This window comes from Triticum dicoccoides, chromosome 3A (assembly GCF_002162155.2).
Source record: "Triticum dicoccoides isolate Atlit2015 ecotype Zavitan chromosome 3A, WEW_v2.0, whole genome shotgun sequence".
In the NCBI taxonomy this organism is placed as follows: domain Eukaryota; kingdom Viridiplantae; phylum Streptophyta; class Magnoliopsida; order Poales; family Poaceae; genus Triticum; species Triticum dicoccoides.
In genome coordinates this window covers 670,966,873-670,974,072 of record NC_041384.1, presented here as the reverse complement: position 1 = coordinate 670,974,072, position 7,200 = coordinate 670,966,873, and positions in this window count along the sequence as shown.

Here is a 7,200-nt window from a genome sequence, read left to right as displayed (position 1 = left end):
TGATGTCTGCAGAAGAGTGAAGGCAGAACACCAAAGGCCAGCTGGTCTCCTCCAACCTCTTGCCATTCCAGAATGGAAGTTTGACCACATTGAAATGGACTTCGTGACTGGATTTCCAAAGTCCAAACGTGGCAATGATGCTATATTCATTGTCATCGACAAACTCACTAAAGTGGCTCACTTTCTGCCTATCAAAGAGTCGATCACTACAGCTCAATTGGCGGAACTCTATACCTCTCAGATTGTCTCTCTGCACGGTATTCCACAAGTGATCTCTTCAGACCGTGGCAACATTTTTACCTCTAAGTTTTGGGATTCTTTTCAAAAGGCCATGGGCACCAACATCTGCTTCAGCACAGCTTTCCATCCTCAAACTAGCGGTCAAGTCGAGCGTGTCAACCAGATTCTTGAAGATATGCTCAGGGCTTGTGTGATCTCCTTCGGCATGAAGTGGGAGGATTGTCTTCCTTATGCTGAATTCTCCTACAACAACAGTTTTCAAGCAAGTTCGGGCATGGCCCCATTTGAAATTCTGTATGGCAGGAAGTGCCGTACCCCTCTCAACTGGTCTGATACCGGTGAACATCAGCTTTTGGGTAATGACTTAATCACAGAGGCAGAGGAAATGTGCAAAGTCATTCGTGATAACCTCAAAGCAGCCCAATCCCGCCAGAAGAGCTACTATGACAGTAAGCACCGTGATTTGGCTTTCGAGATCGGAGATCATGTTTACCTCTGCGTCTCTCCTATGAAAGGTACTCGTCGCTTCGGTATCAAAGGGAAGCTTGCCCCTAGATACCTGGGACCTTTCAAGATTGTCAGCAAGAGAGGCGACCTCGCCTATCAACTCGAGCTTCCTTCAAACTTTGCAAATGTGCATGACGTGTTCCATGTCTCTCAGCTTTGAAAGTGCTTCAAGACTCCTAACCGCACCGTCAACTTCGAGGACATTGAGCTCCAAGAAGATCTCTCTTATCATGAGCACCCAGTTGCTATTCTTGAAGAGACTGAACGCAAGACTCGCAACAAGTCAATCAAATTTCTCAAAGTCAAGTGGTCACACCATTCCGATCGTGAAGCTACCTGGGAACACGAGGATCACCTCCGTTCTGAGTACCTGGCGTTCTTTCAGTCTTAGATCTCGGGACGAGATCCTTTCGTAGTGGTGGAGTGTTGTAACACCCCGGATGTAACTTTCCCAATTTGTACTCCAACTCTTGTCGTTTCGGTGTTAAGTTATTTTATTTTCTCGGGTTCGGGTCGTTGTCTCCGTGTGTTGTTGTCGTTGTCATGCATCTCATATCATGTGCATTGCATTTGCATACGTGCTCATCTCATGCATTCGAGCATTTTCCCCGTTGTCCGTTTTGCATTCCGGCACTTCGTTCTCCTCCGGTGGTCATTTCTAGCTTTATTTCGTGTGTGGGGATTAAACATTTCCGGATTGGACCGAGACTTGCCAAGCGGCCTTGGTTTACTACCGATAGACCGCCTGTCAAGTTTCGTGCCACTTGGACTTTGTTTGATACTCCAACAGTTAACCGAGGGACCGAAAAGCCCTCGTGTGTGTTGCAGCCCAACACCCCTCCAATTTGGCCCAAAACCCACATAAGCCTTCTCCATCATCTAGATCGTTCGATCACGATCGCGTGGCCGAAAACCACACCTCATTTGGACTCTTCTAGCTCCCTCTATGCCTATAAATAGGTCTCTCCCCGAAATTCCAGATCCCTCTCGTCAAAAACCCTAGATCCACCTTCATCGCGCGCCGCCAGACACATTCGCCACTGACAGACATGTCCGGAGGTCTCCCGCCGCCGCCACGTGGCACTTCCTGAGTGGCTGCCGCCTTCCACTGCCGCCTACGCCCGCTGCGCCGCCATTGCCTCCCGCCCCCGCGCTCCTCCACGCCGGAGAACTCGCCGCCCGGCGGCCCCGGCGACCTCCGCCCGCCTCCAACCTCGCCGGCGACGTCTGCCGCCCCGCCGTCTTCCTCCCGCACCAGCGTGCGTCGCGCCAAGTCCGGTCGCCGTCTCACGCAGCTCCAGCGAGTTCCCCATTGATCCTCGATTTCCGCGCCTTTCGGATCTGGATCTAGATCCATTTGAGGGTTGACTTTTGTTCCTAACCCTAATCCATGTGCCTATCTTCATCATGCTATAACTCCGCATCTGTAGCTCCGTTTTTGGCATATGGCATATCAAAATGTTCATCTCAGAGAGTACATCATTTCATTCCATTGCATCATTTTCATTTGAGTTCATCTTAATGCCCGGAATGCTATTAGAAGAGGGCTACTTGAGATAATTGTCAGATCTCCTGCTCCATTTAGCTTTTTGTCATTTTTGCCATGATTATTGTGTGCATGATATGCCCTGATGTTCTACATATGTTTAGTTGAGGGTTTTGTCATCTTTCCAGAGGTGCAACCCATGTATTTTTATTTGTGTGGCGACTAGCACGAGCTTGCCAAGTGGTGCACTTGGTAATTCTGATTTCAGGGACTTAGCAATTCCACTAAGTCCTTGATCTGTTTATCTCATATGGCCATATGTTCATGTTGTTTCCTAGTGATCCGTGCATCTTTTGAGGATGATCAGTAAGGATTTTTTGTTAATCTTGTAGTGCTCTATCCGTCCATGTATTTGTTTGCAATTATGGAGCAACCTAGCTTGAGTCAATCGAGCTCTACTTTTGCTACTTTGTGAATCTGGGCAGATTGTCAACTTGTTTGCAATTTTGCCGGTGTTGTTGTATTTGATCCGTGCATGCTATGCTATTGTTCTTGCCATGTCTAGCTTGCATTTAGTGTGTTCTTGATGGAGGTATGCTTAGCTTATCAGGACTTGCACCGTAGTGAGTGCATCGAGCTCGTAAACATGCCTACTTGATATTTGTTTTCAGCATGCTTCAGTTTTCACTAAGTCTGAAAACTGATTATATTTTTGCCATGTTCACATGCTTGCAATTGTATTTTCTGATCCCTTTTGGCTCAAGGTTACTAAGGGACTTTTGTTAAGCTCTTTGAGTAGCTCCATGCCATGCTTTACTTTGCCATGTTCAGGTCCTGTAGCATGTAGTTTTTTTGCTCCGAAGAGTGCTATCTGATCTGAAATTCCAGACAAGTGTTAATTTCACTAAGTCTGAGATCTGTTTGCCATATGCATTTTTGCCATGCTTGTTTGAACCTTTAATGGATAATTGGCCGTAGCTCAGTGCTAGACTTTTATTAAGAATCTTAAATGCATCCCTGGCATGTATTTTGTTATCATGTTTGGGTGTTGTAGCTTGTTCATTTCGTTGCATTTAGATAGCTACTTGTTGTAAATTGCAGACCGGTGTCATATTTGAATCGCTTGCCATTTCCAAACCGTAACTCCGATTCCGGCGTTCTTTATATCATTTCCAAGCGATTTCATCTCATCTTTCCAGTGACACACTTGGTTTTCCAAGTTGAGGCTAGGTTCTTGCATCTTCCTGTCACATCTTGCATATGCATCCCGCATCGCATCCCGCATAGCATATCATCTTTGCATCATCTTGTTTGATCCTTGCACGTGGCTGATTGTGTCCTTGTTGCTTGTTTGTCTTGTTGGGGTAGAGCCGGGAGACGAGTTCGCTAACGAGGAGCCCGTTGAGTTTGCTTTCGAGGATCCAGTCAACTCTGACAACTTTGCAGGCAAGATGATCATACCCTCAAAATCACTACTATCTTTGCTATGCTAGTTTGCTCGCTCTTTTGCTATGCCAATGCTATGATGCCTACCACTTGCTTTCAAGCCTCCCAAATTGCCATGTCAAACCTCTAACCCACCATGTTCCTAGCAAACCGTTGATTGGCTATGTTACCGCTTTGCTCAGCCCCTCTTATAGCGTTGCTAGTTGCAGGTGAAGATTGGAGGCCGTTCCTTATTGGAACATTTTATTTACTTGTTGGAATATCATTATATTGCCATGTTATGTTAATGCATCTATATACTTGGTAAAGGGTGGAAGGCTCGGCCTCTCGCCTAGTGTTTTGTTCCACTCTTGCCGCCCTAGTTTCCGTCATATCGGTGTTATGTTCCCGGATTTTGCGTTCCTTATGCGGTTGGGTTATAATGGGAACCCCTTGATAGTTCGCCTTGATTAAAGCTTTTCCAGCAATGCCCAACCTTGGTTTTACCTTTTGCCACCTAGCCTCTTTTCCCTTTGGTTTCTGGAGCCCGAGGGTCATCTTATTTAACCCCCCCCCCCCGGGGCCAGTGCTCCTCTGAGTGTTGGTCCGAACTGAGCTGCCTGCGGGGCCACCTCGGGGAAACTTGAGGGTTGGTTTTACTCGTAGCTAGTCTCATCTGAGTGTGCCCTGAGAACGAGATATGTGCAGCTCCTATCGGGATTTGTCGGCACATTCGGGCGGTGTTGCTGGTCTTGTTTTAACATGTCGAAGTGTCTTGAAGAACCGAGATACCGAGTCTGATCAGAACGTCTTGGGAGGAGGTCTATTCCTTCGTTGACCATGAGAGCTTGTCATGGGCTAAGTTGGGACTCCCCTGCAGGGATTAGAACTTTCGAAAGTCATGCCCGCGGTTATGGGCAGATGGGAATTTGTTAATGTCCGGTTGTAGATACTTGAACCTTAACTTAATTAAAATGAATGAACTGAGTGTGTTACCATGATGGCCTCTTCTCGGCGGAGTCCGGGAAGTGGACACGGTGTTGGAGTAATGTTTGTGCAGGTTGCTCTCTAGTTTCTCGCTCGCGCTTTGCATCCTCTTCTCGCTCTCTTTTGCGAACAGTTAGACACCATACTTGCTAGTCGCTTGCTGCAGCTCCACACATATTTACCTTGCCTTACCTATAAGCTTAAATAGTCTTGATCGCGAGGGTGCGAGATTGCTGAGTCCCTGTGGCTCACAGATTACTATTACACCAGATGCAGGGCCTGATGATTCCGCTCCAGGTGACGCGCTTGAGCTCAAGTGGGAGTTCGACGAAGACTCTCAACGTTACTATGTTTCCTTTCCTGATGATCAGTAGTGGTGCCCAGTTGGGGGTGATCGGGACCGTGTCGCATGTTGGGTTATCTTTTATTTTGGCGCCGTAGTCGGGCCATGAGTGTTTAAATGATGTAATGTTATTTATGTACTTGATTGACGTGGCGAGTGTAAGCCAACTATGTTATCTCCCCTTTATGATTAATATTACATGGGATGTTGTGAAGATTGCCTAACTTGCGACATATGCCTTCAATGCGATTATGCCTCTAAGTCGTGCCTCGACACGTGGGAGATATAGTCGCATCGAGGGTGTTACAGCCCGCCATGGGATGGCTAGCTCCGACAGAGCATCAAGCTCTTGCCATGGAGATAGCGGCTCCGATAGCGGAGGAAATGCCTTTAGTCCTCGCCGTCGAGCCCCAGGCTCCAGCGTGGGCACAGCATACCGTCTGATTCCTCCAAACAGGGGAACTTCCTGAGCAGCAGGAAAAAGCGGAAAAAGTAGCCCGTCGCTCTACCATGTACCAGTTTGTCGATGACGTCCTGTACAGAAAGAGGCCGAACGGCGTGAAATTGAAGTGTATCCCTCGAGAGGAAGGACTGGGGCTGTTGGCGGAGATACATGGAGGCATATGTGGATCCCACATCAGGTCAAGGGCCCTTGCCGGCAAACCATTTCGGCAAGGCTTCTTCTGGCCCATCGCCCTCCAGGATGCGACGACACTAGTCACCAGGTGTGAAGCGTGTCAGTTCCATTCAAAGAAGCTTCATCAGCCAGCTCAAGCCCTTCAAACCATTCCTCTCTCCTGGCCTTTCTCGGTCTGGGGGCTCGACATACTGGGCCCTTTCCCCCGTGCTGTCGGGGGCTTTGAGTACTTGTACGTTGCAATCGACAAGTTCACAAAGTGGCCAGAAGTGGAAGCAGTGAGGAAGGTCACAGCACAGTCAGCCGTCAAGTTCTTCAAAGGACTGGTGTGCCGTTTTGGTGTACCCAATAGGGTTATCACCGACAACGGCACGCAGTTGACAAGCCACACCTTCATGCAATATATTCAAGACCTCGGCAGCAAGGTCTGTTTCACTTCCGTTGCTCACCCACGAAGCAATGGTCAAGCTGAGAGGGCAATTGCTGAAGTACTGCGAGGCTTGAGGACAAAGACCTTTGATAGACTGCACAAGAGTGGGAGGCGCTGGATTGATGAATTGCCGGCGGTTCTTTGGTCAATCAGAACGACACCAAATCGAGCCACCGGCCAGACACCCTTTGCCCTGGTATACGGGGCAGAAGCAGTTCTCCCCACGGAACTCATATACGGGTCACCTCGAGTACTCGCTTATGACGAGCTTGAGAAAGAGCAATTGCGGCAAGATGACGCAACACTCCTTGAGGAAGATCGTCTTCGGGCGGCTGTGAGAGCAGCGCGCTACCAGCAAGCCTTGCGCTGCTACAATAGCTGAAAGGTTCATGCCCGAAGTTTTGAGGAAGGCGACCTTGTTCTTTGGCGCGTTCAATTGGCCAAGAATTCCAACAAGTTGACGCCAAAGTGGGAAGGCCCTTATCGGGTAATACGAGTCACCAGGCCCGGCGCAGTCCGCCTAGAGACCGAAGATGCCGTTCCGGTGAGTAACTCCTGGAACATTAAGCATCTTCGCAAGTTTTACCCGTGAGGCGCGGCTTGCCGGGCCCCCCGGCAAGCCACCTTTTGTACGAGCCTTGCCGATGACGCATGTAACCCTTTGTACAAAGCCAGGCGCAGACCCTGAGCATAAATAAATGAAGCGCTGGCGCCCTAAGTTATAGCATGCATGCTAGGTCGAGTCTCGTCCTTGGTTAGGGTTGATAGTGCTTAGCGGCGACTAACCCCTAGCTTAGAGGTCGAGTGTGCGTCTCTTTGTCTTTCTTTTGTCTTCTTTGGTTCACAGGACACACAGATATCCATGCCGAACCACTTGGGGAGGAAAAAAAGAGGAACAAACCAACATCTAGCCCCCGGCAAGCCAGTATTGCCGAGGGCTGCAAGAGCAAAGATTCACCCACGGCGAACCAGGGTTGCCGGGGACTGCAGCTTCAGATAAGTTCTTCATCCCTTATCATGCATTCCATTATGGACTCAGGTATGTGAAACCTCGTTTTCCCCTAAGATACCATGCTCCCATAACTCTAGGCCCTAGGGCTCGTTCCTGGGGCCAAGTTTGGTCATAGTCGCGGCAGCGAAAGGAT